General features: G+C 29.6%; 4 non-coding genes across 4 annotated transcripts; 2 read left to right on the plus strand and 2 right to left on the minus strand.

Annotated features, from left to right (window-relative positions):
- Window positions 1-1,097: 1,097 nt before the first annotated feature.
- Trnat-agu lies at window positions 1,098-1,171 on the minus strand. Its single transcript has one exon. It is a non-coding gene; the product is annotated as a tRNA-Thr (tRNA).
- Window positions 1,172-1,630: 459 nt separating this feature from the next.
- Window positions 1,631-1,703, minus strand: Trnaa-agc. Its single transcript has one exon. It is a non-coding gene; the product is annotated as a tRNA-Ala (tRNA).
- Window positions 1,704-2,863: 1,160 nt separating this feature from the next.
- Window positions 2,864-2,984, plus strand: LOC113003515. Its single transcript, XR_003268526.1, has one exon. It is a non-coding gene; the product is annotated as a U5 spliceosomal RNA (small nuclear RNA).
- An 11,602-nt stretch (window positions 2,985-14,586) lies between these two features.
- Window positions 14,587-14,658, plus strand: Trnac-gca. The gene has a single exon. It is a non-coding gene; the product is annotated as a tRNA-Cys (tRNA).
- The last annotated feature ends 1,114 nt before the right edge of the window (window positions 14,659-15,772 follow it).

Below are 15,772 nucleotides of genomic sequence, written 5' to 3' on the forward strand. Positions count from 1 at the left end.
AATTAATATTTTTTACAAAATCTCTTATTCCAACCTAAGTGGTATTTACTTAAATTAAATATCTTGAAATTTTGTAATCTTCTAATAAACATGATATACGTTTATTCAAAAAAATGCGTAAAATTTTATATATATATATATATATATATATATATATATATATATATATAGATACATAATTTAAACGTGTGTGTGTGTGTGTATATATATATATATATATATATATATATATATATAACGTTCGGTCGGTAAAAAAGGACGACTTTAGCATCACCTTAAAGATTAAAGATGAATATTTAGATTTGCGTCGCGATATCTCCGCTCGTAGGGCACGGAGAGAAAAAATAAAAATACTTGTATTATACAAGTCGGGGCCAAGCTGTCGTTTGAGACTACTCAGAACTTGATCGGTTCAGCCGTTACTGAGATCTGATAATCTCGCGTGCTTGGAACTCGCTGACTCGCGTAAAAGAGGGTCGGTCTGCGACTTTTATAAAAAAAAATTTTCTACATAGGCGCGAGTCGCGACCGCGCCTCTAGATATGCATTGTAATAAATAAATTTTTGTTATTTTATATCAATTAAAAATATTTTCTTAAAAACTGAATATTACATATCAAGTAACGATATTTTAAACGCAATAGTTATATGATAATTTATAGATGGAATCATTTCTGATTATGACAGAAATTTTGCAGCCATTAGTATAATATAATCTTTTATTCTTTATCAATTATTAGTAACTTCAATTGGCTATAATAATTAAGCACTTAATAATAATTGTGATAATTATCTGTTTAACGCTTTTGATAATTAATGTTAAAACATTTAATAAAAAATTTAAATAACATTAAAAAATTTGAAATAGATAAAATTTTTGCGTACAAAAATGTTATTGTGAGAATTTGAGATTTCTTTTAGTAATTGTTTCATTTAATAATTTAGCAAGTTTATGTCTACATTTAATAATTTATTTTTAAATTAAAGTACAAATAATGGGCCTCATATTTCATATCTTTATACTTTAAAAACTAATACCAATATTCAAAATATTTAAAAAAAAAATTATGACCCCACCGATTGAATCAGCGGGATTGAGGCCCCGGAGGGATTCGAACCCTCGATCTCCTGTTTACTAGACAGGCGCTTTAACCAACTAAGCCACGGCGCCTATGTGAGGAGAGAATGTTATTTTTATATAGAAAAATTTGACATACTGTTTTACAACAATGTTACATAAAATTTTTCAATATCTATTTCCATTAATATAGATTAAGTTTAAACTTGACTTAAATACATTTTAATTCTACAATATCAGACAAAAGTTATTAAAATTAAAAAATTGCAAGCTTCTAAGGTTTATTTTTTTTCCCATAATTAACGACAACAAATTTTGGCCGCAAATATTCGAATTTTGACTCTAAAATCAGTTGCAAAAAACAAAACAATAAAAAATTTAGTTTGTGCAACGAGAATGACCATATAAGGCTTCAATAATAAAAGTATAAAAAAATATTTTCATATCGAAAAAAAATAAATAAAAAACTTGAGTGAATAATTTTCTGCTACCTGTTGTTTTCCTTTTTCATTACAATAATTTTTTTTAAGAAACAATAAAAAAAAGTATCTTTGGAGGCGCCGGGTATCGATCCCGGTACCTCTCGCATGCTAAGCGAGCGCTCTACCATCTGAGCTACGCCCCCTTCGAGAGGCTCTTCTCTAAAATTCTATATAAGACTCCGCTACAAAATACTTATTGTAATACATCGTATGTACACTATTAATTTAAATAAAATTAAAAATTTAACTAAAGAAAAACATGCAGGTATTAAAGTTAACTTTAGGTTAAAAATTTGTATGCAGACAAATTTATATGCTAGATATAAAAATGGTCTCCATAAATATATCTCTTAATCTTATTATCTCAATATAAATTAAACATTAAATATAATGTGAAATCTAGTAAACATTTATACAAGAAGAGTAAAAGAATGGAATTTAAATTATGGAACAATTCTGAGTGTTTATTACATTTTATTAAATATTATAATAAATATTATAATAAAACAATTGGAAAGAATTAACGTACAATATATTTTGCAAATATATATTAAATGATTGTAAGTCTTATATTATATATAACATTTTTATATTAAACAGTAAAAAAGTTAGAGAAAATATATAAAATTTGGCAAACTTTTTCGGAGCGCAGTCAGCACACCCAGTAATTCACAAGAATGGGACAGGAAGAAATTCGTGGTAGCGGTAGAAAATTGGATTCTTGTGACGCCGTGTTACTTTTATTACCATTTATTACGGGTTTTTCTTGTAACAGGACAGAAACAGAGTTTCAAGGTTTCGATAATAGATTACTCATTCTAGTATTAACTTCAACTAATATTTTCTTTTTATTATTGTAAGGACAATAAAATTTCTTAATGTACATTTCCAAAACGTAATTTTCTATACACAAAAAAATAAATTTTTAAACATTTTTATTCAACAAAGTTTCTGCAAAATTAAATTTAAAAACTTGTACTGTAAGTATAAATTAAAATTTTAAAAATTACATTTAAATGATTTAAATTATTTGACGCGATTAATTATGACGCATTTAGTGTATAGTATAATTACTTATTCCTGAGATAAAATGAGTCGTTACGAAGCGGCCAAACAAGACTGTCGGTTACATTAAAATCGGTAAGATAAACTAGAAGAACAAGTTCGTGATCCTCTGGGCCTGCGTCTGCCTACGCTTTTGTGCCGAACAGCTAACACTTGCAATAACCACTAGAGGGCACGAAACCTCGTAAACAAGATTCACCATTATATGCTATAAGAGGCACGTATCAAGCACGTTCCGGCACTCTGGTTTCCCTTCAATTCACGCATAAATCTTTCGCCTTTTACTAAAGATTTCCGTGGAGGGGAACAATTGATGAGTCTATAGACTAATTTTTTTCGTACCCAACGTAAGTTGGGTCATAAAATAACTACAAACAAAAATTTTTCAGGTTTTATTTTGGAGGTAATACTTCTTTGTCTAGAAGTGCCAAACAAACTTTCTTTCAAATCCTTTCTAATTTCTCCCTTTAGAAATCATAATACTTTTTAATCATTTCCGTGACCCTTTCCAACGTCTACTAGAAAAAACATTAAAATTTGTGATTTTGCTGTCTCTCACTTTCTCCCAAAACCATTTCTGATCTCTTTAATACTTTAAGAATATATACAAATTAAATTTTAATGTTTTACTATTATAAAAATGTTGCTCCTTAGATATTATACAGAAAAATAATACAAAAACTTGAGACATACAAGAATGTTGTACACATAATATAAATTCAGTATATCATTAATCTATAAATTATTAATGAAAACAATTACATAGAAAACAAAGAAAATTTCTGCACAATAGAATGATATATATCTATCCCATTGTATAAAACTATTTACGAAACATTAATTCCGAATATTTAAAAAATATTAATCGTAGAAATAATGCAATTGCTCGAGAAGGAAATTATTGATTGTAATAGGGTGGCATCTCTCGGCGGCAATTCGCATTACTCAACGCATGTGTGTCACGTCAGATGGCATTATGTATCTTAAAAAAACACGTGTTCTGTAACATTAGTATGAAATCGTAGCGCGTATACATTTAGCGTTTAACTGATAGATTCCCGAAGTTATCTGAGTCCTTAATCTTTTGTTAGAGATATGATGACCTCTTAACGTATTTCTGTGGTGTGCATTTTTCACAATTTACACAGATATACGGGATCTGTTGTAGTTACAGGTATGCGAAAATGATCCTAATATTCTCTCAAAACAACGATTGATGTACTTTCCGTTAGACGTAGCGTATTGCAAATTGGACTCGTCATAACGATATTACATGTGTCTGTTGCAGTTAATGCAAAATTCGTCAATGGATATAGTATATCGTGTATAAAACGCGAATGTACGAAAATTTCATCAGATAAATTTCGTGCAACCGTCTTATATAAATTTGCGTTTAATTGAATATTTATATTTAAAATGACTTAATTGAATATATAACTTGCAATTACATAGGCGCACGGACGCGGAAGTAAAATACATTATTTTATTTAATAAAATGCAATATTATTAAAATACAAAATTATTTCTCTACATCAAAATTTTTTAGTTCTTGGATAAAGAGATCGATAGAGATGTTTGTTGGCAAAATTATTAAAATGATTAGCAATTTAGTTCATTAGATATTTATTTCTTATTCTACTTAATGACTGGGGTGAGTTCAGAACGAACGTCCAATCCGGGTGCATTCAGATATTATTTTATCCTCATTCGATAAACAAAGATAAAATGATATCTGAATGCACCCAGACGTTTATTCTCAATGCAACCCTGCATCTTAAAATCAGGTAAACATGCAGCGCGCAATTTGGAGGAATATACATATATAAATTCACCGAAAAAATTATTATTGAGATTTGCTTTGATTTTTGTAACCACTTCTTAATTTAAATTCTTATTAAAATATTTAAATTTCAATTTTTATTAAAATATGCAACATTAATTAACAGCGTTCTGTACCGTTTAAACATGCGTTTAATAAAAATTTTTTTATTTTTTAGTCTGGAACATATTATTATCAGGAACATGACTTTATGCAATTTTAACTATAATTTTAAAAGCTCGGAAAAAACTAGTTTTTCAATTTTTCCGCGAATTTCCTCAATTCTTTTCTCAAGGGAAGTAAAATTTATTGAATTTTGAATTATTTCAAAAATTTATTTTAAAAAATTCACCTATAACCGAGAAAATCCACGAAAAAAATTGGGAAAAACGGTTTATTTCAAATTTTAAAATTATAATTTTAACTTAATTAAGATAATAATTATTATTAACGCTAACATAGTTTCATGCGGAATTATTATATAAGCTCTACATTTGATTTAAATTTAATTCTTACTGTGAAAAGTATAAACTGATTTAAATATTATATAAAATATATTAGACGTTATATTTTGTATTAAAATTTTCAAACAAAAAAATATTATATTCTCAATTTTTTCGATATATCTCTGCAGTAGTAATTTATAATAATGACTTATTGAATTATGTGTTTTAAAAATCAAATGTATTAATTTTTTCTTTGAGCATAAAAAATTGTATAAAAAATAGAACATAGTGCATAAAAATAAAATATAATGCAAAATATAAAAGCTTGCAGTAGATACAACAAAGTTTAATTGTTTCATAAATATTTAACATTGTATTTTACCATGAATGATAAAAGCGTTTGTCGCGTAGTTATCTTATGTACTACAAGATGGCCAAAGAAGTTCAGTTATTCGTGCAAACTTCGAATTTCGCAGAAATGACCGATCCGCAGTTTAGCGAATTTGAATACACCGCAATCATTCACACATAAATTTATATATTATATACATGTATACATTTTTATAAGTAATATAATAAACATTTGAAGAAAGTTTAAAGTACAATATATTAAAAATCAATTAATGCACTTATTTGACATGAATAGATAAGACAACAAAAACTAAATCTGATTTTTATTTATAATTCTTAATTAAAGTGAAATAAATCGCGAGAATTAAAGACAAAATTAATTTAATATCCTATATCACCCATAATAATATAACTTTTTTAAAAAACTAAAAAAATATATGCATATTTAAGTCACATTAACTTTCTTATGTTAATCTTACAACATAATTTTAAATTAATAACAAAAATCTTTATTCATCTATTATTTAAATAAAAATGTATTTTAAATTATTAAGTAAAAACAATCACATTAATTCATTCGTAAATTTAATAGTTTCTACTATCAAGATGTGGAAGTAAAGTTATGAAATAGTAATTACTGAAAAATTTGATATTTCTCATATCTCATTAACATGTAATTTAGTATTATTTCACAAGACGATACATCTACTAAAATCTCTATATCGTGATTTATTGAAAAGATTTTTTCCCCCCGTAATGTAACCGTAAGCATATTAATTAATCGAACAGCAAATAAAAAAAAACTTTCGTTTTCGTAAAAAGTGGTACACGCGTACGTGGTGCATTCATATTGCTAACAATAAGTACAGTTTTAAACAACGGCAAGAACCGCTGGTTTTGGCTAACAAGATACGTGCAAGGATGAGCTCGCGGTACACCTCGATGTCCCTAGCAGCAGGGGGCTCCCTCGATTGAAAAAGGGACAACCGATAACGGCATGAAGGGTAGATGAAATGGAGGTTCGTTTACCCCTAGCATAGAAGAGTCACCCCGTCCTCATCGATCCTCATCCTCCGCCTTCTCTCCACAGTCTCTCTCTCTCTCTCTCTCTCTCTCTCTCTCTCTCTCTCTCTCTCTCTCTCTCTCTCTCTCTCTCTCTCTCACACACACACACACACACACACACACACACACACACACACACACACACACACACACACACGCACGCACGCACGCACGCACGCACGCACGCACGCACACACACACACGCACACACTGCGCGCTTTTCTCCTCGTTTCCCCAATATTCCCTCGTACTTTCCCTCAACTGCCGTGACTGTTTCCTTCTATCTCCCTTTCTCCTCGCTTCTCTCCTCGTCACTCCTCATCGTACTCTCTCTATTCTCCAACGCTCGCCCTTTAAGCCTTTGCCCGCGTTCTTCCCCATCCCTCCGCTCTCATCCCTTTCCACCCTCACCACCGCCTTGTCAGCCTCGCGAAGAAATTCACTTTCGCGAAAAAAAAGGGAAAAAGGCACGAAAAATCGATGCGCCATGCCGATTGGCCGCGCTCAGCCGGGCTCGTGTCTGCATTCGTTCGCGGTGTACTCGTGGGCGTGGCTTAAAGATGAGCTCTCGCTGTGTCATCGCTTATATTGATCCTACACTACCCGATGTGTACGCAGCACCCACCGACGCTACACCCACACGGGGAATCCACGGCTGCGCCGGCCTCGCAATGCGTCGTCCACGGGCGCGCGATGCGTCCACAGGCGCGATCGCGAGAGCGTGCACGGTAGGGGTGCATGCACATAGCACCGCGGCACCTGCATGCATTACCCGCGTACTACGGGGGATGTGTACGGGGTGGTCTGAAAGAAATGGGATTCGGTATCGATCATCTCATCTTAATGTCGATGACTTCCCATGTCGTCGTTGTCAGCGTTAAATTTCAGATTCGTGTCATCTGTAAGTGCTGTCTCTATTATCTAGTTAACATCGATCATTTTGATACGCGTACTAAATACTATATCCGTACCAAATCGCTTGATATGCTCGTTAGAAATGAGGATATTAAGCTGTAAGAGCGGGCTACTAGGAGTTCAAAATCCCGCCTCACAAAGGAGAGGAGAACGTGCGAGCCGGAAAATACTAGGAAAGGGAATATCTCGACACGGTCCCTCGTGTGTCAGGAATTTGACACTGATATCATACTACGATATCAAAGTAAATAAAAGAATCTCAAATCATGTATGTTTTATAATATTACATTAAAATGCTTTATACATCAAGAAAACTTGGTAATCCAAATTCGAAATGGTTTGTCGCGTTTGTAGCACCAGGACTAACCGTATTGAACTCATCATAATTATCTCAGCTTCTATTACGTATTCACTGATGAATTCTTCTTTCAGTGAAAATTCAATTCGATATATTCTATATTTTTTTTAACCATATGAAATTTGAAAACGTACATCGAAAAAACAATTTCGCTAAAATAGATCTTAAAACAATTATATTGAACCATTAAAAAATGTATATTAAATGTTTAAGATATACGTCAAAACTTTTCGCAGCTGTATCATCACGCTTAAATGTCTTACATAATAATTTTGATAGTTCAATATACAATTAAATTCTGTATTTAGATAAATTTTTAGATAATGTTACTAAAATAAAATTATTCTTTGCATGTATACATAAAGTCGATAAATATCAGCGCTAAGAAGACCGATAAAGCATTTCATTTATATTCTACTTTTTTTTTATTATTTATTTCAACAGAATAAGCTTAATAATACAAGTATCAGCATATAAGTTGGTTTTTCCTTTATAATACTGGGATTAAGTTTTACAAAAAAGAGATGTTTTTAATAGAAATTTTATGCCACTATCACTAAAGAGGATTTCTGCTTAAGTATAAATGCCCGTTATCGATATCTATCTTTTCCGGACCACCCTATACACGATTTGCCTCCTGTATATACACATACATGCGCGCACCACGGTTGCGTACAGAGAAATTACAAATACACACAAGGTGACATTCGTGTATTTGCATAATGAATACGCGAGCATGTGTCGCATGTTAAAATGCCTGAGAGGGTTCTTCGCAAAAAGGAAAGAATCACGCTAATTTAATTCGTCCTACGAAGAAGATTCTTATATGCGAGTTCAGCGCGTATTTTTTTCGTAATCTGAATGCATTTGCTAATGCATTCAGCTAAAGCAACTGACAAGAATATAGTATGATCATCTGTGCCTAGAATAATACATATTTACTAAGATATTTTCTTTTATTTTTATGACAAAACAAAGTAACACTTGTGATAGAGATTACTGGAGTACTATTCTAAGAGCTCATATATAAAATTTCACAAAATCGTGGCAAGATATTGTGTATTACTTAAATAATACACAAATTCGTGATATAATTATGAAAACTTATTTTATATAATATTCTATGTCTATTATTATACAGGGTGTTCATTAATGGTTGTGCCCACTTTTTACCATAGGAGCATGATTTATCGACGAATATGTATTTCTAACATATTATTATAATAGAAATAACAAATGCGTGCTCCTATGGTAAAACGTGGGGACAACCATTAATGAACATATATACATATACGGAAGAACAGTTTTGTTGAGGCATCTAAAAATTTAACTGAATATTTTCAGAATTGTAATCTTTGTAAAAAGATTACAATTCTAAAAATAATCTTGTTAAACTATCAGAAAAACAATTATGTAGGACTCTCAAGCTGATTGCTAGAATATTAAAACTTTTAGCAGCATTAAATATCATGCTTGAAAATTTAGATATCATACTTCATAATTATTTTGATGGTTTAACAAAATTATTTTCAGATCTGTATCTAGTTTAAATTTTAAATCATAATTAGCAAAACTATTCTTTTCGTGTAAACATAATTATTTAATTATAAAAAATAGAATAAAGGATATAAATCGATGAATCAATGAATACAGAAAAAAGTTTTTAAATTGATGTAAAAGGCGCCTTCATAATTTATTATTGCCGATTACTACTTCTGTCATACGATGGTAATGATAAAAGTAAAATGATGACGAGAAGTAATGCGCGCGAAAAGAGACTTTCTGGCGGTGAATGAATCTTTGATTGAATCCTGAATTATCGAATTGCGGAATTTCGAGGTCGATAGAAACGAAGACTGTGCGCGAGAGAAATCCGTGATTAATTTATTTACTAGGTACTCGCCTCATAATGGACGGCATATATATTTGGGTTAATGGTGTCAGTTGGTTTGATGCCAGGACACCTATTCGGATATATGTCGTAAGAATTACGTGTGGATAAGAGTTATAGTTGTGTGTGTTCGAAAGCTTCATATGAGTGCGATAACATAGCAAACACACGTGGCTTACTTGGCTTGATTCGATAAATTGCCAAGAATTGAAAGGAAAATATCATTAGCAATTAGGATCTATTGGTTTATTAATTTCTCAAAAATTAATAAACCAATAGCTCCTAATTGCTAACGTTGTTTTCAATTATAAATAAATAAGATGGCAAATTAATTTTTATAATTAGATTTCAGAGCATCTTTGATAAGTTAATAAATTATATTTTCACAACTTTGAGATTATACTTTTTGCATTTAGATACGCAAATGTTTATTAGAAGTGTAATAAAATATGTTAAAAAAATTTTCATTTCGGCATTATTGTTACCTTGAGGATGATTTCAAAGTGAGTCGAAACGTTCATGTTTAGTGTGATTTGATTTTATATTCAACAAATTTTGCAACTGTAAAAAATTGGAACAGTGCATTAATAACCATACTTGACTCTCATTAGCCATTTTCAAATATTATAATTTTCGAGAGTCTTTTATAATTGAATTGTTTTGAAAATTTTTATACTAAGAGAAAAAAAATTTTCATAAAAAAATACATTTTTTTTAACTATATATTTTTATGAAAGCATCTGTTTGATTTGTTTAAATAAAAGTATTTACTTTTAAGTAAATAATCATTATTTAAATGTAAAAAATATAAAATTATATATTTTAAATATATAATTTTATATTTTTTACATTTAAATAATGATTTTACAAATAAGCTAACAATATTACTAATTGTAAGCTCAATTAAATTGTTTTCTTAATAAAAAAATTATATTATCTTGAATATAAAAATAATCTAACAGTAAATATGTTCTAAATCTACAAAAAAATTACTTGATTAAAAATTATTTCTTCATTTTATTTACATAAATGTTTCATTTTAGACATTTTTAACTTAGCTGCAAGTAAATAAGCTATTAACAACCAAGTATAATTTTTTTTATTTTAAGATATTTGTTCTCTTAGCGTACTTTTAACATTATTTATTAATCGGTAATTGTTTATTAGAAATATATGGCGTTAATATATGCATACATTTAATCTTTTAGATAAGAATAAACGCGTCAAATTTTAACTGATGTTTCAGACAGATCTATACATATCTTTATTTTAATCTAATCAGAGGCAATCTGATTTCCACGTTTTTAGTAAAAAAAATCCATTAACGACATCCGGAAATACGGAAGCTACCCAAACATATTTTCATTTTGTGATTCATGAAGACTTGATGAAGACTGACAGAATATTAAAGACGATTAAAATAAAGCTCATATAAATAGATATAAATATCGACGCAGTGAAAGAACCAGACACTGTGGAAATTTAGTATCACTGATGTCAAGCAAGATTAGATTTAATCTTACTTGCGATTCGAGACGGCCAACGAAAAGATAAATGGATAATGTAATTGGTATGACTTAAAAGCCACTGATATTTCTTCCATCACCTGATAATTATTTCATTAGGATGGAATTTTCTCTGGATTAAGCTAGATATAGTTTTCATCCAGTAATAATGCTTGTCAATATCGTTTCGTGTGAACGCGGCAACGCGACTTAGACTTACAGCTGTGGAGAACAAAGTTATGGATAAGTCAGTCACGATCAAGACGCGGAGCTTCATACGACACGTAATAAATATTATCGGCAACGAACTGTCTCGAACTAACTTTCATTTCGTAATCTTTTTACTTTGCACTTTAGTAACTTTCACACGAATTTATACTACAATTTGTTTTATGCGAAGTGTATTTACGTCACTTCGATCAAAGCGTCGTGGATGATCTTTCGATCGTTTAACGACGATCGCTTTATCAATCAATTATAAAAGTAATCGCAAAGATAATCAATGACCGTTTAGCGTAAGGTAGAAAAAAAAAGCGCGATCGCTTCGAAACACCTTGTACAGAACGTAATCTCTCTTGTCTACCTGTATGGATGCGTAGGAGCGAATTAAATTTTCGTGCCGCCCGTCGTTGTCGGTGCATTTAAACGCAGCGTGCAATCGACTCTCGGACTTTAGGAGGCGGACGCGCGCGGAACAAAACAAGGAAGGGATGAGTTATACCGTGACCGTTTTGATGGATTAATTCGCAAACCAAACGGAAGGTTGCATAGACCGACTTCGACGTTACCCGTTTTATTTTTCTCGTTAAATCGGCGAGCATTGTGAAACGACCAACCGAATTGCTTATCGATTCATAAAATACATTGGATTTGAATATTTAGCGTTGATTTTTATGCAGTAAGACGTAACGGTATAATACAATTAAAAATATTGTATAAGAAGAAATTAAATCCTTTGATCTAGAATGATTTAGACAAGATTTATAATAGTATGATAAATAATCAAAGGATTTTTTTCTACAAAAATTAAGTTCAGAAATTGAATTTTCAAGATATTAAAGAATTTCTCATCTTCACATCGTTTATTGTGTAAATTATGATAAAATTTTTCTGAACATATAATAGGTGTGAGAACAAAGTTATGAATTATGATTAATATGTATTTTGAGAATTGATTCAAAAGAAAAAATAAAAAAATTTCTGGCTATTGCAAAAATTTTATACTTATATTTTATGTTTACTATCTATTTATTTTATAATACTTTACATTTAACTTCTTTTATAACATTATTAAGATATAGATAAAAAAGGAAATATTATTTAAAGTGTAAAACAGTAACTTTATTACTTTTTATTTACGAAATTGTAAACATATTGTTTTTAACAAAAACGTTGTTCTATATTTCTCTTTGTATAAATTTTATAAATTTTTGACATACATATAATAGATGTAAGAACAAAGTTTTAGGCTTTAATATTTATTTAATTTTTGCAGAAATGTTATATTTACTATCTACATATATTTCTTGTTTTCTATTTGATTCTTATCGCAACAAAATTATTACTATATGCCATTAATGAAGAATGATGTTTGTTTCATAATCCAGATACCTATATAAAAAAATATAATATTTGGTTTTTGTATAAAATCTTTCAAAATTTTATATTTTTTTTTAGAGAAATGTAATAATAATTTGCAATATGAAATTATTCCAAAATATAAGTTTCGTAATAAAAAATGCAAATTAAGCAATTGACATCTGATTTTTTTGCTTTTGTATAATTGCTATAATTTGTATCAATTGATAGGATCGTAAGATGTGATTTTTTTTAGGATTATTATTTATATTGAAGAGCTTTTAAATTGCGTACTAAATGTCGCAAAATTCCATCATACAGGATTTCTAAATTATACAAATAAATTAACGAAAATTGCAGCGACAATTTACTTTAATTAATAATTTACCAGCACAAATCTATTACTTCACATAATGCACTCTCCACAGGAATATTCGTTATTCATAACGTAACTTTCCGTCTATATATGTGTAATGAGGCGCAAAATATAGCATGTGGAAAATTTCTGAAGAAATCGAACATAAATTTATAAAAGAACTTCTAAAAATATATTAAATAATAATTCCATTTAATTAAGGAAACAAGATATATGCATTTCACGATTTCAATTTTGTCATTTTAATCTGTTATTTCAGTAACAAATCTAGAATCGTCTTTTTCAGCGAAAACATCGAAATATAAACATTTTTTGAAAGTAATAATTATTTAAAAAATAAAAATTGAATAGAAATTTAAAACCTCTTAAAAAAATTAAAAAAATAAGTATCTCAATAACTATTCAGTTAACTGATGAAATATCATCATATACTACATTTACTCGTCACCATTAATTAGGTTTAGTAACAACCGTAGTTATGAATCTGGCTAATTACAGTCATTCCACTCTTCAGAGAAACACTTGGTCAGTTTTATAACTAGCGATGTTATTAAACCTGAATTAATGGTGACGTATAAACGTAGTAATAGAGTAATCAGTTTATTGAAACACTTATCAGTTCTTTTTTTCAAGAGATGATTACACTATTCCAAATTCTTCAAAAATATGCTAATTTAAATTGATTTGATATCTAAAAATATCACATTTTAATGGTAGATAGAACATCTCAGTCAGCACAATACACTATGATCGCGACCATGTGTGCCTTAGTCACGCTGACATATGGCAAAGTCATGAAGCCACTAGGTGGTCCGCAGTATATTACTTTACCTGTCGCCGTCCGTGCTCGTGGGGGGTAGCGCTCAAGGCTATTTGTACGACAACAAGGGCTGTTTTTCATTGCCCTAAGAGACTCGTAAAGTACCTGACATTCTAGGTGATATATTCAGTACATATCTATAATATGTACTAAACAGATATAAAAATATCTATTCAAACGCAAATATTTCAATGTACATTTGTCCTTATTCATATAAATATATTATACTGTCTTCTACAATTTTTTACAGTTCTACTATATCTTTCACAATTTTTGCGTTTATCTTTTTTTGTCTGTAATCGATAGATAGCACTCAAGGCTATTAGTACAATCGGGATACAGTATAGACTGGTGGTTTACATTAAAAAATCGTAAAATATCTTGCCATTCTTCGATATATTGTATTTAATTCAATTGAATATTTAAAAAAGAAAAATCTCAATGCAGAAATAAAAGTCACATTTACTGTATTTTAAGATAAAGAATAAATCTCATAAAGAATGAAAAAGAATAAAATATTATATTAACATACTTTCTAATAAATTAAAGAATTTAATTTTATGTTCTCTTTAGACAAAATTTTTTTAAATAAGTTTTTTAGATAATCTTTTTTACGACATTTGTATATCTCGTCGTTTAAATTAATGTTAAAAATATTCAATATTCCGAAGGACGTTTCTACTTATTGTTTCTAGTTTTTTGTGATATTTATTATGTACATTGAATGTACAAGTTTTGACAAATTTCTATGAAGTAATAATAGAATGCTATAATTATATTAGCGTGATTTTCTTACAATGTACAAGAAGAGTGCAATAGAAGACGGTATCGTCAATTGGGGGTATAGCTCAGTGGTAGAGCATTCGACTGCAGATCGAGAGGTCCCCGGTTCAAACCCGGGTGCCCCCTCAAGATCGCTTTTTTTGCTGCACTTATTTTTTTTCATTTAATTATATTGTTTTTATTTCTGTAGCAATCGTGAAATCTTGTTTCTGCGTCATTTTTTTAAATAACATACGATTAACAATAGAAAATGTATTAAAAAAGAAGAAATTATCAATGAATAACTATTAACTCGCCATTAAATACTTACTTGTATTAAATTTTGAATATATTTTATAACATATTGTTCATATTATTTATAAAATATTTATTTATATAATTTCGTGATTTTTAAAAAGTACCATAATTTATAATTATTCAAGAAAAATATAATTATATCATTTAAACGTTACAAACAAATAAATACAAAAGATATTTTACGAAAAAACACAATTTAAAAAAATTTAATTATCATTCAAATTGTTAAACTGAAAGAAAGAGAAATAAGGAGTAGAAAGAAAATGATAAAAATTAACTTTTTTATCTTTTTTTTGTATTCTTTTTAAAGTTTTTTAAAATTCTCTATTTAAAAATTTAAATAAAGAAATACACACTTTTTAAAATTTTATTCACATAATTTTTCGTAACAAATCATCGCTTCACATCACTAAACTTATATGCATATTGACTATTTCACCATGAAATAAAGTAAAGAATAAATGTCGAGAGGGCGATGAAGAATAAAGCGATGGCATGATACACCACCATAAAGACCGGACAAGAGAAGAGTAGACCATCGGTTAATCCGCAAGACTGCCGACCGCAGAAGATGAATGTTCGATGTGCAAACCACCTGCTTTGACGGCAAGCGTTAAATCCGTAAAATCCCACTAAATATTCGCCGAATCCGTGAAATGTCCGCAGCGTTGGGGCGATCAGGCCAATTGGCAAGCCGCCAAATGAAATGTATATCCGGCGTAAGTCTCCCTATATGTATCTGCACACGGTTTTTGACGTAGTTGCTTAAATACTTATAAGGCGAGAAATCGTGAATATCGTTTATTGCAAGCTCGATGACACGTATCTTTATATTCTGCGCGTTATAAATATGCTGATACATGATTTATACTGTGCAATATTTAATGCAAAATTTAATACAGAAATAACTATCGTACAATTATTATCAGAGAAAACTTTTAAG

The sequence above is a fragment of the Solenopsis invicta genome, chromosome 3 (genome assembly GCF_016802725.1).
Source record: "Solenopsis invicta isolate M01_SB chromosome 3, UNIL_Sinv_3.0, whole genome shotgun sequence".
Taxonomy (NCBI): Eukaryota; Metazoa; Arthropoda; class Insecta; order Hymenoptera; family Formicidae; genus Solenopsis; species Solenopsis invicta.